Genomic DNA, 17,814 nt, shown 5'->3' on the forward strand with positions numbered 1-17,814 from the left:
GTTAAACCTCATCTGCCATTCTTCAGAGCCTTCAGTCTATCCAGATCCATTTCTAGCAGTATACTGTCCTCTTTGGTGTTAATTACTTTACACAGTTTAGCATTAAGCCTTCTACAAGATCATTAATAAAAATATTTATGAGAATAGGGCCCAATACTGACCCCTGTGGTACCCTACTCGTGACGGTTAGTGTTTATGGAAGCAAAGCATTCGAAGAAGAATTTGGTCAGAAGTTTAGGAAAACTTTGATTAGTAACGAATCCAAATTTCCTCACGCTTTGTGGTAGCAAATCACTTTCTCCTAAAATGGCAGCTGCAAGTGTTACAAAGTGAAACTAAGAAGCACGGGAATGCGAGATCACCCACAATGCCATGCGGCCAGCCAATACACAGATAGCCACCCCCTGTAATGTCACAGCATATAAATCTAGTGCCGTCACACCGGCCATTCCTTGATCTTTAATCAAGATTGCTGCGGTGGACTCTTTGCAAGGTGAGGATTTTTATAATTTTTAATCAGGGATGAAGGAGGCATCTGAGGGGTTCAATACGGGGTGGCACAATTGCTGCCCCCCATCATTGCTCCCACTATTTACAAAGAAATGCGCTTCATCAAACTAATTTGTCACAAAGCCAAAATCTAATTTTTGAGAACTTCGCTCATCACTAGTTATTGCCAAGAACTTGTTTCCTTTATGTGGTCTACAGGTTTCAGTTTCCAAGTCTAAATCTGGGTAGTTGAAGTCCCCCATAATAATGACCTCATGATCTGCCGCCTCATCTATCTTGTTTGGTAGTAGATTTTCTGTGGACTCTGGAATATTAGGTGGCTTATAACAAACCCCTATCAGTATATTATTATTGTTTTGGCTTCTATGTATTTCTACCCACATGGTAATTTACGAGGAAACACAGTAGGTAGCAGAGGAAGAAAACTTATTTTATACCTACTAAATAAAATATGTGAAATTAACATTATATTAGGTAATTATTGATGATGAATTAGTCTAAAACATAACTTATATTTATGGTAACTGTAATACCCCTTTAAGTCACACACTTAATATAAACACTCAAAATCAAACACAAAAACTATTCCAAACGTGTTTTTTTTGTCTGCTTATATAGGTGCTGCTCTCAGATAACTTCAAACCATATTGCTGTTTTTTTTTCCCCCTCTGGATTCAAAGAACTCAGCTGGCCTCAACACTAGCTATTTAAAGAGGACCTTTAATCTGGCAAAAAATTCTGAACTAAGTATCGTGATATGTACAGCGGTACCCAGGGATCTCACTGCACTTATTATCACTAGGTGCCGCTCCGTTCTAGGCGCTATGTCCTCCGGTATCTTCAAGGACTTGGTTGTACTGGGAAGAGACTTTGGAGACTTGGTTATACTGGGCGGAGACTTCCCTTGTTCTCCTGGGTGTTTCTTTCTCCTAGGCTGTAGCTCTGGCTAATCGCAGCTCTGTGCTGCGATTGGCCAGCACTGGAGCCTGGGAGAAGGAGACACCCAGGAGACCAAGGGATAATAGTAAGTGCAGTGAGATCCCTGGGTGCCGCCGTACATATCATGATATTTAGTTCAGATTTTTTTGCCAGATGAAAGGTCCTCTTTAACGTCTCCTAATTTGACAACCAAACTCCTAATTACTCACCTATGTAGCACAGTATAGACTAAACTCCTGAGCAGACCAATATTTTCTAAATGCAAAAATATATACATAGTATACTAAAATGTACACAGTATACTCAGAGCTGCCAGCAAAAACTCGGACTGGCAGCAAAAACAAGGTGCAGTGTTTAACCACCTCCGGACCGCTGTACGCACAGACGCGTCCTGGAGGTGGTTGATTCATTCCGAGTGGACGCATATACGCGTCATCTCGCGAGACGCGAGATTTCCTGTGAACGCGCGCACACAGGCGCGCGCGCTCACAGGAACGGAAGGTAAGAGAGTTGATCTCCAGCCTGCCAGCGGCGATCGTTCGCTGGCAGGCTGGAGATGTGTTTTTTTTAACCCCTAACAGGTATATTAGACGCTGTTTTGATAACAGCGTCTAATATACCTGCTACCTGGTCCTCTGGTGGTCCCCTTTGTTTGGATCGACCACCAGAGGACACAGGTAGCTCAGTAAAGTAGCACCAAGCACCACTACACTACACTACACCCCCCCCCCCCCGTCACTTATTAACCCCTTATTAGCCCCTGATCACCCCTAATCACCCCTGATCACCCCATATAGACTCCCTGATCACCCCCCTGTCATTGATTACCCCCCTGTCATTGATCAACCCCCTGTAAAGCTCCATTCAGATGTCCGCATGATTTTTACGGATCCACTGATAGATGGATCGGATCCGCAAAACGCATCCGGACGTCTGAATGAAGCCTTACAGGGGCATGATCAATGACTGTGGTTATCACCCCATATAGACTCCCTGATCACCCCCCTGTCATTGATCACCCCCCTGTCATTGATTACCCCCCTGTAAAGCTCCATTCAGACGTCCGCATGATTTTTACGGATCCACTGATAGATGGATCGGATCCGCAAAACGCATCCGGACGTCTGAATGAAGCCTTACAGGGGCATGATCAATGACTGTGGTGATCACCCCATATAGACTCCCTGATCACCCCCCTGTAAAGCTCCATTCAGATGTCCGCATGATTTTTACGGATCCACTGATAGATGGATCGGATCCGCAAAACGCATCCGGACGTCTGAATGAAGCCTTACAGGGGCATGATCAATGACTGTGGTTATCACCCCATATAGACTCCCTGATCACCCCCCTGTCATTGATCACCCCCCTGTCATTGATTACCCCCCTGTAAAGCTCCATTCAGACGTCCGCATGATTTTTACGGATCCACTGATAGATGGATCGGATCCGCAAAACGCATCCGGACGTCTGAATGAAGCCTTACAGGGGCATGATCAATGACTGTGGTTATCACCCCATATAGACTCCCTGATCACCCCCCTGTCATTGATTACCCCCCTGTCATTGATTACCCCCCTGTAAAGCTCCATTCAGACGTCCGCATGATTTTTACGGATCCACTGATAGATGGATCGGATCCGCAAAACGCATCCGGACGTCTGAATGAAGCCTTACAGGGGCATGATCAATGACTGTGGTTATCACCCCATATAGACTCCCTGATCACCCCCCTGTCATTGATCACCCCCCTGTCATTGATCACCCCCCTGTCATTGATCACCCCCCTGTCATTGATCACCACCCCTGTCATTGATCACCCCCCCTGTCATTGATCACCCCCCTGTCATTGATCACCCCCCTGTCATTGATCACCCCCCCTGTCATTGATCACCCCCCTGTCATTGATCACCCCCCTGTCATTGATCACCCCCCTGTCATTGATCAACCCCCTGTCATTGATCAACCCCCCTGTCATTGATCACCCCCCTGTCATTGATCACCCCCCTGTAAGGCTCCATTCAGACATTTTTTTGGCCCAAGTTAGCGGAATTATTATTTTTTTTTCTTACAAAGTCTCATATTCCACTAACTTGTGACAAAAAATAAAATCTCACATGAACTCACCATACCCCTCACGGAATCCAAATGCGTAAAATTTTTTTGACATTTATATTCCAGACTTCTTCTCACGCTTTAGGGCCCCTAGAATGCCAGGGCAGTATAAATACCCCACATGTGACCCCATTTCGGAAAGAAGACACCCCCAGGTATTCCGTGAGGGGCATATTGAGTCCATGAAAGATTGAAATTTTTGTCCCAAGTTAGCGGAACGGGAGACTTTGTGAGAAAAAAATAAAAAATATCAATTTCCGCTAACTTGTGCCAAAAAAAAAAAATTTCTATGAACTCGCCATGCCCCTCATTGAATACCTTGGGGTGTCTTCTTTCCAAAATGGGGTCACATGTGGGGTATTTATACTGCCCTGGCATTCTAGGGGCCCCAAAGCGTGAGAAGAAGTCTGGTATCCAAATGTCTAAAAATGCCCTCCTAAAAGGAATTTGGGCCCCTTTGCGCATCTAGGCTGCAAAAAAGTGTCACACATCTGGTATCGCCGTACTCAGTAGAAGTTGGGGAATGTGTTTTGGGGTGTCATTTTACATATACCCATGCTGGGTGAGATAAATATCTTGGTCAAATGCCAACTTTGTATAAAAAAATGGGAAAAGTTGTCTTTTGCCAAGATATTTCTCTCACCCAGCATGGGTATATGTAAAAAAAAAACCCAAAACACATTCCCCAACTTCTCCCGAGTACGGAGATACCAGATGTGTGACACTTTTTTGCAGCCTAGGTGGGCAAAGGGGCCCATATTCCAAAGAGCACCTTTCGGATTTCACTGGTCATTTACCTACTTACCACACATTAGGGCCCCTGGAAAATGCCAGGGCAGTATAACTACCCCACAAGTGACCCCATTTTGGAAAGAAGACACCCCAAGGTATTCCGTGAGGGGCATGGCGAGTTCCTAGAATTTTTTATTTTTTGTCACAAGTTAGTGGAAAATGATGATTTTTTTTTTTTTTTTTTTTTTCATACAAAGTCTCATATTCCACTAACTTGTGACAAAAAATAAAAACTTCCATGAACTCACTATGCCCATCAGCGAATACCTTGGGGTCTATTCTTTCCAAAATGGGGTCACTTGTGGGGTAGGTATAATGCCCTGGTATTTTAGGGGCCCAAATGTGTGGTAAGGAGTTTGAAATCAAATTCTGTAAAAAATGACGAGTGAAATCCGAAAGGTGCTCTTTGGAATATGGGCCCCTTTGCCCACCTAGGCTGCAAAAAAGTGTCACACATCTGGTATCTCCGTACTCAGGAGAAGGTGGGGAATGTGTTTTGGGGTGTCATTTTACATATACCCATGCTGGGTGAGATAAATATCTTGGTCAAATGCCAACTTTGTATAAAAAAATGGGAAAAGTTGTCTTTTGCCAAGATATTTCTCTCACCCAGCATGGGTATATGTAAAAAGACACCCCAAAACACATTCCCCAACTTCTCCTGAGTACGGAGATACCACATGTGTGGCACTTTTTTGCAGCCTAGGTGGGCAAAGGGGCCCATATTCCAAAGAGCACCTTTTGGATTTCACTGGTCATTTACCTACTTACCACACATTAGGGCCCCTGGAAAATGCCAGGGCAGTATAACTACCCCACAAGTGACCCCATTTTGGAAATAAGACACCCCAAGGTATTCCGTGAGGGGCATGGCGAGTTCCTAGAATTTTTTATTTTTTGTCACAAGTTAGTGGAAAATTATGATTTTCTTTTTTTTTTTTTTTTCATACAAAGTCTCATATTCCACTAACTTGTGACAAAAAATAAAAACTTCCATGAACTCACTATGCCCATCAGCGAATACCTTGGGGTCTCTTCTTTCCAAAATGGGGTCACTTGTGGGGTAGTTATACTGCCCTGGCATTCTAGGGGCCCAAATGTGTGGTAAGGAGTTTGAAATCAAATTCTGTAAAAAATGACGAGTGAAATCCGAAAGGTGCTCTTTGGAATATGGGCCCCTTTGCCCACCTAGGCTGCAAAAAAGTGTCACACATCTGGTATCTCCGTATTCAGGAGAAGTTGGGGAATGTGTTTTGGGGTGTCTTTTTACATATACCCATGCTGGGTGAGAGAAATATCTTGGCAAAAGACAACTTTTCCCATTTTTTTATACAAAGTTGGCATTTGACCAAGATATTTATCTCACCCAGCATGGGTATATGTAAAATGACACCCCAAAACACATTCCCCAACTTCTACTGAATACGGAGATACCAGATGTGTGACACTTTTTTGCAGCCTAGGTGGGCAAAGGGGCCCACATTCCAAAGAGCACCTTTCGGATTTCACTCGTCATTTTTTACAGAATTTGATTTCAAACTCCTTACCACACATTTGGGCCCCTAGAATGCCAGGGCAGTATAACTACCCCACAAGTGACCCCATTTTGGAAAGAAGAGACCCCAAGGTATTTCGTGATGGGCATAGTGAGTTCATGGAAGTTTTTATTTTTTGTCACAAGTTAGTGGAATATGAGACTTTGTAAGAAAAAAAAAAAAATCATCATTTTCCGCTAACTTGTGACAAAAAATAAAAAGTTCTATGAACTCACTATGCCCATCAGCGAATACCTTAGGGTGTGTACTTTCCGAAATGGGGTCATTTGTGGGGTGTTTGTACTGTCTGGGCATTGTAGAACCTCAGGAAACATGACAGGTGCTCAGAAAGTCAGAGCTGCTTCAAAAAGCGGAAATTCACATTTTTGTACCATAGTTTGTAAACGCTATAACTTTTACCCAAACCATTTTTTTTTTACCCAAACATTTTTTTTTTATCAAAGACATGTAGAACAATAAATTTAGAGCAAAATTTATATATGGATGTCGTTTTTTTTGCAAAATTTTACAACTGAAAGTGAAAAATTTCATTTTTTTGCAAAAAAAATCGTTAAATTTCGATTAATAACAAAAAAAGTAAAAATGTCAGCAGCAATGAAATACCACCAAATGAAAGCTCTATTAGTGAGAAGAAAAGGAGGTAAAATTCATTTGGGTGGTAAGTTGCATGACCGAGCAATAAATGGTGAAAGTAGTGTAGGTCAGAAGTGTAAAAAGTGGCCTGGTCTTTCAGGGTGTTTAAGCACTGGGGGCTGAGGTGGTTAAGCTATACCACACTGCTCTGACTTGCTGTAAAGTACAATAAAGTCAGACACTCAATAATGCTCACAAATAATTTAGCAGGCTCTTATATACAGTCAGGTCCATAAATATTGGGACATCGACACAATTCTAACACTTTTGGCTTTATACACCACCACAATGAATTTGAAGTGAAACAAACAAGATGTGCTTTAACTGCAGACTGTCAGCTTTAATTTGAGGGTATTTACATCCAAATCAGGTGAACTGTGTAGGAATTACAACAGTTTACATATGTGCCTCCCACTTGTTAAGGGTCCGAAAGTAATGGGACAATTGGCTTCTCAGCTGTTCTATGGCCAGATGTTTGTTATTCCCTCATTATCCCAATTACAATGAGCAGATAAAAGGTCCAGAGTTCATTTCAAGTGTGCTATTTGCATTTGGAATCTGTTGCTGTCAACTCTCAAGATGAGATCCAAAGAGCTGTCACTGTCAGTGAAGTAAGCCATCATTAGGCTGAAAAAACAAAACAAACCCATTAGAGAGATAGCAAAAACATTAGGCTTGGCCAAAACAACTGTTTGGAACAGTCTTAGGCTACTTTCACACCTGCGTTCGGGTGTCCGCTCGTGAGCTCCGTTTGAAGGGGCTCACAAGCGGCCCCGAACGCAGCCGTCCAGCCCTAATGCATTCTGAGTGGAGGCGGATCCGCTCAGAATGCATCAGTCTGCCAGCGTTCAGCCTCCGCTCGGCTCAGCAAGCGGACACCTGAACGCTGCTTGCAGCGTTCGGGTGTCCGCCTGGCCGTGCGGAGGCGAGCGGATCCGTCCAGACTTACAATGTAAGTCAATGGGGACGGATCCGTTTGAAGATGACACTATATGGCTCAATCTTCAAACGCATCCGCCCCCATTGACTTTCAATGTAAAGTCTGTACGGATCCGTACAGACTATAATGCAGACGGATCCGTTCTGAACGGATGCAAACGTCTGCATTATAGGAGCGGATCCGTCTGATGAAACATCAGTGTGAAACTAGCCTTAAAAAGAAAGAACACACCAGTGAGCTCAGCAAGACCAAAAGACCCGGAATACTACGGAAAACAACTGTGGTGGATGACCAAAGAATTATTTCCCTGGTGAAGAAAACACCCTTCACAAGAGTTGGCCAGATCAAGAACACTCTCCAGGAGGTAGGTGTATATGTGTCAAAGTCAACAATCAAGAGAAGACTTCACCAGAGTGAATACAGAGGGTTCAACACAAGATGTAAACTATTGGTGAGCCTCAAAAGCAGGAAGGCCAGATTAGAGTTTGCCAAACGACATCTAAAAAAGCCTTCACAGTTCTGGAACAACATCCTATGGACAGATGAGACCAAGATCAACTTGTACCAGAGTGATGGGAAGAGAAGAGTATGGAGAAGGAAAGGAACTTCTCATGATCCTAAGGCCTCATGCACACGGCCGTATTTTGTTTCCGTGTCCGATCCGTTTTTTTTGCGGATAGGATGCGGACCCATTCATTTCAACGGGTCCGCAAAAAACGAGGACAGCACACCGTGTGCTGTCCGCATCAGTTATGTCCGTTCCGTTGCTCCGCCAAAAAAATAGTGCATGTCCTATTTTTTTCTAGTTTGCGGACAAGGATAGGCATTATTACAATGGATCCGCCAAAAAAACGAATCCGCAAAAGAAAACGGATCCGTCATCCGTCTTTTTTGGTGGATCCGCAATTTGCGGACCGCAAAACACATACGGTAGTGTGCATGTAGCCTAAGCATACCACCTCATCAGTGAAGCATGGTGATGGTAGTGTCCTGGCGTGGGCATGTATGGCTGCCAATGAAACTGGTTCTCTTGTATTTATTGATGATGTGACTGCTGACAAAAGCAACAGGATGAATTCTGAAGTGTTTCGGGCAATATTATCTGCTCATGTTCAGCCAAATGCTTCAGAACTCATTGGACGGCGCTTCACAGTGCAGATGGACAATGACCCAAAGCATACTGCAAAAGCAACCAAAGAGTTTTTTAAGGGAAAGAAGTGGAATGTTATGCAATGGCCAAGTCAATCACCTGACCTGAATCCGATTGAGCATGCATTTCACTTGCTGAAGACAAAACTGAAGGGAAAATGCCCCAAGAACAAGCAGGAACCGAAGACAGTTGCAGTAGAGGCCTGGCAGAGCATCACCAGGGATGAAACCCAGCGTCTGGTGATGTCTAAGCATTCCAGACTTCAGGCTGTAATTGACTGCAAAGTATTTGCAACCAAGTATTAAAAAGTGAAAGTTTGATTTATGATTATTATTATGTCCCATTACTTTTGATCCCTTAACAAGTAGGAGGCACATATGCAAACTGTTGTATTTCCTAAACCGTTCACCTGATTTGGATGTAAATACCCTCAAATTAAAGCTGACAGTCTGCAGTTAAAGCACATCTTGTTTGTTTCATTTCCAAAAATGGTAGAATTGTGTAGATGTCCCAATATTTATGGACCCGACTGTATACTCCGTTAATTAATCTTAAGTCACACACTTAATACACACCCTTGAAATCAAACATGCGAACACAAATTTGTGTTTTTTTGGTCTGCTTATACAGGTGCTACACCACACTTTTTGAATTTATAGGTACAATCTACTGGGTATGGAAATGCCATAAATGGGGACATAAACTGCTGTATAGGCACACAGCAGGACTCAGAAGGGAAGGAGTACCATTTGGCTTTTGCTGGAATGATTTTTGGATGCTACATCACATTTGCAGGACCCATCAGGTACCCGTACAGTGGAAACCTCCAATAAGTGATCCCATTTTGGAAACTATACTCCTCAAGTAATTTGTCAAGGGATAGAGTTAGCAAAACAAGCCCCCACACATGACTATTACCAGAACAATGTAAAAAATATATATTGTCAGAAAAAAGGGATGCAAAAACATGTTTTTTTTCTAAAAATGCTTTGTGTAAAAGTGGTAAAAAGTAAATATATTTGCAGGATAAGGTGTTGTTTTCAATGTCCCATTTTGCAGTACATACAACTTTTTGATTGCTTGAGATTATGATATTTTTGGAGGCAGGGTGATCAAAAAATGGCTATCCTGGCATTATTTTTATTTATACATTTTTACATAATTCACAAAATAGCTGTCCTGGCACTGTTTTTATTTCTTCTTTTTATGGAGTTCACCTCACAGGAGAGATCATAGGATATTTTTATAGAACAGCTGATCATATTTTTTTCAGTTTTACACAATAAAAGCATTTTTGAAAAAAAAAATCATGCTTTGTGTCACAATTTTCTACCATATTTCAACATATTTTTTACATTTGTTTTTCTGCCCATGGTCTTGTTTGAGGGCTTGTTTGTTGAAGGATGAGGTGACATTTTCAACAATACCAATTTGAAGTAAACAAACATGCCTTTTTCATTGCTCAGTATTATCATTTTCTGTGGCCAGATGACCAAAAATGGCTATTCTGTCTTAGTTTTTCTTTTTTTTTTCTTTTTAAGGCATTCACCAGATGGGGTATATTATGTTATATTTTTATAAAGCTGGTCATTACAGATGCAGCGATACCTAATAAGATTTTTTTTATTAGTTTTTTTATTGTAAATGAAAGTTTCATTTATTTTTGTATTTGTGTATAAAACACTTGTTTTTACTTTAAATTTTTGTTCCACTATTGGAATTCTACTTTTAAGGGTCTGATCCATTTTCTAATGCAGTACAATGCATTCTATATTGTATTGCTTTGGAACTATCATTTTTACACTGACAGTTGCTTTAACAACCATCGACAGGCCACGTTCACTAGCGAAGAGCTGATAAATGGAGTAAGGGGCCCCTTACATGTGGCAGTCAATCTGGTTAATCCACCGGCATCACAATTTTCATCAATGCGTACAGTAATGCTGTTAGTAAAAGCCAGGCCCCTGATTCTGATCAGGTAAGCACAGCTCCTACAAGTCATTTCCTGCTGTACCATATATTTATGGCATAGGTTGAAATGGGAATCACGGAAAAAAGATACAAAACATCCTGTATGATATGATAGTAAATATGCGGATGTGCATTTATAAAGTCACAGAAAATAATGTACTGTAGCAATAGATGCAAACATAGCATATGGACTAAGCCCTCACTCTCATGATAAAATATGAGATTGTTAACCAATATATTTTGATCAAAACACATCTGTGCCCACCTACCCAGTGCCACGGTGGTCTCAGGTTCAGGCAGGTCCTACTCTATACCTACCTATGGTATGCAGTTGTGCATATAGATGGGAGAGAAGACCCTGTGTTCAGGAGAGAAGACCCTGCACATATAGTGTGTTGCTCCTAGTTACCTCTGTGTGTATCATGTGCACTTTTTCCCCAACTATCTAAGGCCCCTTTCACACAAACAAGTTTTCCGTGTAGGTGCAATGCGTGACGTAAATCCTGACCCATTTATTTCAATGGGTCTGTGTACATGAGTATTTTTCTTCACGCATCAGTTCTGCATTGCATGAAAAATGCAGCATGTTTGATATTCAGCGTTTTTTACACAGCCCTGGCCCCATAGAAGTGAATGGGGCTTCGGTGGAAAATGCATTGTATCCACAAGCAAGCGCGGATGCAATGCATTTTTCACTGATGGTTGCTAAGGTGTGAAAAATGCATCAAAAAGCATTGCACCCGCGTGGAAAAAACTCAACAACTGAACGCAATCGCAGACAAAACTGACTGAACTTGCTTGCAAAATGGTACGAGTTTCACTGAACCCACCATGAACGCATCCGGAGCCAATCCGTCACGCCCGTGTGAAAGAGGCCTAATAGGCAACCTTGATTAAGGTGGTACATATAGGTGTGTATTCTGCTCCTCTCATTGGTTATGCTTATGCTCACAGAGGTAACATTTATAAATGTAGCCATGCACATCCGCATATTTAATATCATATCGTGCAGGATGTTTTGTATCTTTTTTCCGTGATTTTTTTTATTTGTCTTGAAAAAGTGGCACCTTAACCACCTCCGGACCGCCTAACGCAGGATCGCGTTCCGGAGGTGGCAGCCCTGCGCAGAGTCACGCATATATGCGTCATCTCGCGATGGGCGAGATTTCCTGTGAACGCGCGCACACAGGCGCGCGCGCTCACAGGAACGGAAGGTAAGAGAGTTGATCTCCAGCCTGCCAGCGGCGATCGTTCGCTGGCAGGCTGGAGATGTGTTTTTTTTAACCCCTAACAGGTATATTAGACGCTGTTTTGATAACAGCGTCTAATATACCTGCTACCTGGTCCTCTGGTGGTCCCATTTGTTTGGATCGACCACCAGAGGACACAGGTAGCTCAGTAAAGTCCCACCAAGCACCACTACACTACACTACACCCCCCCCCGTCACTTATTAACCCCTTATTAGCCCCTGATCACCCCTGATCACCCCATATAGACTCCCTGATCACCCCCCTGTCATTGATTACCCCCCTGTCATTGATTACCCCCCTGTAAAGCTCCATTCAGATGTCCGCATGATTTTTACGGATCCACTGATAGATGGATCAGATCCGCAAAACGCATCCGGACGTCTGAATGAAGCCTTACAGGGGCGTGATCAATGACTGTGGTTATCACCCCATATAGACTCCCTGATCACCCCCCCTGTCATTGATTACACCCCTGTCATTGATCAACCCCCTGTAAAGCTCCATTCAGACGTCCGCATGATTTTTACGGATGCACTGATAGATGGATCCGATCCTCAAAACGCATCCGGACGTCTGAATGAAGCCTTACAGGGGCATGATCAATGACTGTGGTGATCACCCCATATAGACTCCCTGATCACCCCCCTGTAAAGCTCCATTCAGATGTCCGCATGATTTTTACGGATGCACTGATAGATGGATCCGATCCGCAAAACGCATCCGGACGTCTGAATGAAGCCTTACAGGGGCATGATCAATGACTGTGGTGATCACCCCATATAGACTCCCTGATCACCCCCCTGTAAAGCTCCATTCAGATGTCCGCATGATTTTTACGGATGCACTGATAGATGGATCCGATCCTCAAAACGCATCCGGACGTCTGAATGAAGCCTTACAGGGGCATGATCAATGACTGTGGTGATCACCCCATATAGACTCCCTGATCACCCCCCTGTAAAGCTCCATTCAGATGTCCGCATGATTTTTACGGATGCACTGATAGATGGATCCGATCCGCAAAACGCATCCGGACGTCTGAATGAAGCCTTACAGGGGCATGATCAATGACTGTGGTGATCACCCCATATAGACTCCCTGATCACCCCCCTGTAAAGCTCCATTCAGATGTCCGCATGATTTTTACGGATGCACTGATAGATGGATCCGATCCGCAAAACGCATCCGGACGTCTGAATGAAGCCTTACAGGGGCATGATCAATGACTGTGGTGATCACCCCATATAGACTCCCTGATCACCCCCCTGTAAAGCTCCATTCAGATGTCCGCATGATTTTTACGGATGCACTGATAGATGGATCCGATCCTCAAAACGCATCCGGACGTCTGAATGAAGCCTTACAGGGGCATGATCAATGACTGTGGTGATCACCCCATATAGACTCCCTGATCACCCCCCTGTAAAGCTCCATTCAGATGTCCGCATGATTTTTACGGATGCACTGATAGATGGATCCGATCCGCAAAACGCATCCGGACGTCTGAATGAAGCCTTACAGGGGCATGATCAATGACTGTGGTGATCACCCCATATAGACTCCCTGATCACCCCCCTGTCATTGATTACCCCCCTGTAAAGCTCCATTCAGATGTCCGCATGATTTTTACGGATGCACTGATAGATGGATCCGATCCGCAAAACGCATCCGGACGTCTGAATGAAGCCTTACAGGGGCATGATCAATGACTGTGGTGATCACCCCATATAGACTCCCTGATCACCCCCCTGTCATTGATTACCCCCCTGTAAAGCTCCATTCAGATGTCCGGATGATTTTTACGGATGCACTGATAGATGGATCGGATCCGCAAAACGCATCCGGACGTCTGAATGAAGCCTTACAGGGGCGTGATCAATGACTGTGGTGATCACCCCATATAGACTCCCTGATCACCCCCCTGTCATTAATCAACCCCCCTGTCATTGATCAACCCCCCTGTCATTGATCACCCCCCCTGTCATTGATCACCCCCCCTGTCATTGATCACCCCCCCCCCCCCCTCTGTAAGGCTCCATTCAGATATTTTTTTGGCCCAAGTTAGCAGAATTTTTTTTTTTTTTTCTTACAAAGTCTCATATTCCACTAACTTGTGTCAAAAAATAAAATCTCACATGAACTCACCATACCCCTCACGGAATCCAAATGCGTAAAATTTTTAGACATTTATATTCCAGACTTCTTCTCACGCTTTAGGGCCCCTAGAATGCCAGGGCAGTATAAATACCCCACATGTGACCCCATTTCGGAAAGAAGACACCCCCAGGTATTCCGTGAGGGGCATATTGAGTCCATGAAAGATTGAATTTTTTGTCCCAAGTTAGCGGAACGGGAGACTTTGTGATAAAAAAATTAAAAATATCAATTTCCGCTAACTTGTGCCAAAAAAAAAAAAATTCTATGAACTCGCCATGCCCCTCATTGAATACCTTGGGGTGTCTTCTTTCCAAAATGGGGTCACATGTGGGGTATTTATACTGCTCTGGCATTCTAGGGGCCCCAAAGCGTGAGAAGAAGTCTGGTATCCAAATGTCTAAAAATGCCCTCCTAAAAGGAATTTGGGCACCTTTGCGCATCTAGGCTGCAAAAAAGTGTCACACATCTGGTATCGCCGTACTCAGGAGAAGTTGGGGAATGTGTTTTGGGGTGTCATTTTACATATACCCATGCTGGGTGAGAGAAATATCTTGGTCAAATGCCAACTTTGTATAAAAAAATGGGAAAAGTTGTCTTTTGCCAAGATATTTCTCTCACCCAGCATGGGTATATGTAAAATGACACCCCAAAACACATTCCCCAACTTCTCCTGAATACGGCGATACCACATGTGTGACACTTTTTTGCAGCCTAGGTGGGCAAAGGGGCCCATATTCCAAAGAGCACCTTTAGGATTTCACAGGTCATTTACCTACTTACCACACATTAGGGCCCCTGGAAAATGCCAGGGCAGTATAACTACCCCACAAGTGACCCCATTTTGGAAAGAAGACACCCCAAGGTATTCCGTGAGGGGCATGGCGAGTTCCTAGAATTTTTTATTTTTTGTCACAAGTTAGTGGAAAATGCTTATTTTTTTTTTTATTTTTTTTTTCATACAAAGTCTCATATTCCACTAACTTGTGACAAAAAATAAAAAGTTCCATGAACTCACTATGCCCATCAGCGAATACCTTGGGGTCTCTTCTTTCCAAAATGGGGTCACTTGTGGGGTAGTTATACTGCCCTGGCATTCTAGGGGCCCAAATGTGTGGTAAGGAGTTTGAAATCAAATTCTGTAAAAAATGACCTGTGAAATCCGAAAGGTGCTCTTTTGAATATGGGCCCCTTTGCCCACCTAGGCTGCAAAAAAGTGTCACACATCTGGTATCTCCGTAATCGGGAGAAGTTGGGGAATGTGTTTTGGGGTGTCATTTTACATATACCCATGCTGGGTGAGAGAAATATCTTGGCAAAAGACAACTTTTCCCATTTTTTTATACAAAGTTGGCATTTGACCAAGATATTTATCTCACCCAGCATGGGTATATGTAAAAAGACACCCCAAAACACATTCCTCAACTTCTCCTGAATACAGAGATACCAGATGTGTGACACTTTTTTGCAGCCTAGGTGGGCAAAGGGGCCCACATTCCAAAGAGCACCTTTCGGATTTCACAGGTCATTTACCTACTTACCACACATTTGGGCCCCTAGAATGCCAGGGCAGTATAACTACCCCACAAGTGACCCCATTTTGGAAAGAAGAGACCCCAAGGTATTCGCTGATGGGCATAGTGAGTTCATGGAAGTTTTTATTTTTTGTCACAAGTTTGTGGAATATGAGACTTTGTATGAAAAAAAAAAAAAAAAAAAAAATCATCATTTTCCACTAACTTGTGACAAAAAATAAAAAATTCTAGGAACTCGCCATGCCCCTCACGGAATACCTTGGGGTGTCTTCTTTCCAAAATGGGGTCACTTGTGGGGTAGTTATACTGCCCTGGTATTCTAGGGGCCCAAATGTGTGGTAAGGAGTTTGAAATCAAATTCAGGAAAAAATGAGGAGTGAAATCCGAAAGGTGCTCTTTGGAATATGGGCCCCTTTGCCCACCTAGGCTGCAAAAAAGTGTCACACATCTGGTATCCCCGTACTCAGGAGAAGTTGAGGAATGTGTTTTGGGGTGTCTTTTTACATATACCCATGCTGGGTGAGATAAATATCTTGGTCAAATGACAACTTTGTATAAAAAAATGGGAAAAGTTGTCTTTTGCCAAGATATTTCTCTCACCCAGCATGGGTATATATAAAATGACACCCCAAAACACATTCCCCACCTTCTCCTGAGTACGGAGATACCAGATGTGTGACACTTTTTTGCAGCCTAGGTGGGCAAAGGGGCCCATATTCCAAAGAGCACCTTTCGGATTTCACAGGTCATTTTTTACAGAATTTGATTTCAAACTCCTTACCACACATTTGGGCCCCTAGAATGCCAGGGCAGTATAACTACCCCACAAGTGACCCCATTTTGGAAAGAAGAGACCCCAAGGTATTCGCTGATGGGCATAGTGAGTTCATAGAACTTTTTATTTTTTGTCACAAGTTAGTGGAATATGAGACTTTGTAAGAAAAAAAAAAAAAAAAAAAAAATCATAATTTTCCGCTAACTTGTGACAAAAAATAAAAAGTTCTATGAACTCACTATGCCCATCAGCGAATACCTTAGGGTGTGTACTTTCAGAAATGGGGTCATTTGTGGGGTGTTTGTACTGTCTGGCCATTGTAGAACCTCAGGAAACATGACAGGTGCTCAGAAAGTCAGAGCTGCTTCAAAAAGCGGAAATTCACATTTTTGTACCATAGTTTGTAAACGCTATAACTTTTACCCAAACCATTTTTTTTTTACCCAAACATTTTTTTTTTATCAAAGACATGTAGAACTATAAATTTAGAGCAAAATTTCTATATGGATGTCGTTTTTTTTGCAAAATTTTACTACTGAAAGTGAAAAATGTCATTTTTTTGCAAAAAAATCGTTAAATTTCGATTAATAACAAAAAAAGTAAAAATGTCAGCAGCAATGAAATACCACCAAATGAAAGCTCTATTAGTGAGAAGAAAAGGAGGTAAAATTCATTTGGGTGGTAAGTTGCATGACCGAGCAATAAACGGTGAAAGTAGTGTAGGTCAGAAGTGTAAAAAGTGGCCTGGTCTTTCAGGGTGTTTAAGCACTGGGGGCTGAGGTGGTTAAGGTGTGAATGTGCTTCTATCCTGGGAGTAGCATTCATGTGCACTTTTGTCCCACCTGTCTAATAGGCGACCTTGATTAAGGTGGTACATATAGGTGTGTGCTCCTCCTCTCATTGGTTGCTGATGCACACAGAGGTAACTAGGAGCAACACACTATATGGGTAGGGTCTGCTCTCCTGAACATATATGCACAACATAGTATCCAACATAGTATCGTAAACTGAATGGCTACTTTCAATTTTTGGGCAATATAGTTGTTGATTGCCCTCCAAAATTCTATCAGTTCTCTACAGGATCAGAACATATGTCCATAATCAGCTCCACGTGAGTCACACCGTGGACAATTAGAAATTAAAAGTATTTCTTAAACCACACATGTTAAGCCATACTGGTGTGGCATATACTCTATGTAAAATATTAAATTGAACCACCACTTGATTAAAGTTATGAGACACTAATCTTAAGTTACCCAATATGTTTTCCCAACCACTTAATTGAATCATTGAGCAATCCACTGCCTAAGCCCTTTGTCAGGAGGAGCGTATATTATTAATTACTGCTTCCAATAATTTATAAAGTTGGGAAATCTTGACTTTCCGACCCAAGTTTCCCATTAAATCATTCCAAAGTGTAGAGTTGTCCATCTCAAGGATGGACTTATCCTTTACACTAAGGAGAGCCGAACGTAACTGAAAATACCTAAACC

The sequence above is a fragment of the Bufo bufo genome, chromosome 3 (genome assembly GCF_905171765.1).
Source record: "Bufo bufo chromosome 3, aBufBuf1.1, whole genome shotgun sequence".
Taxonomy (NCBI): Eukaryota; Metazoa; Chordata; class Amphibia; order Anura; family Bufonidae; genus Bufo; species Bufo bufo.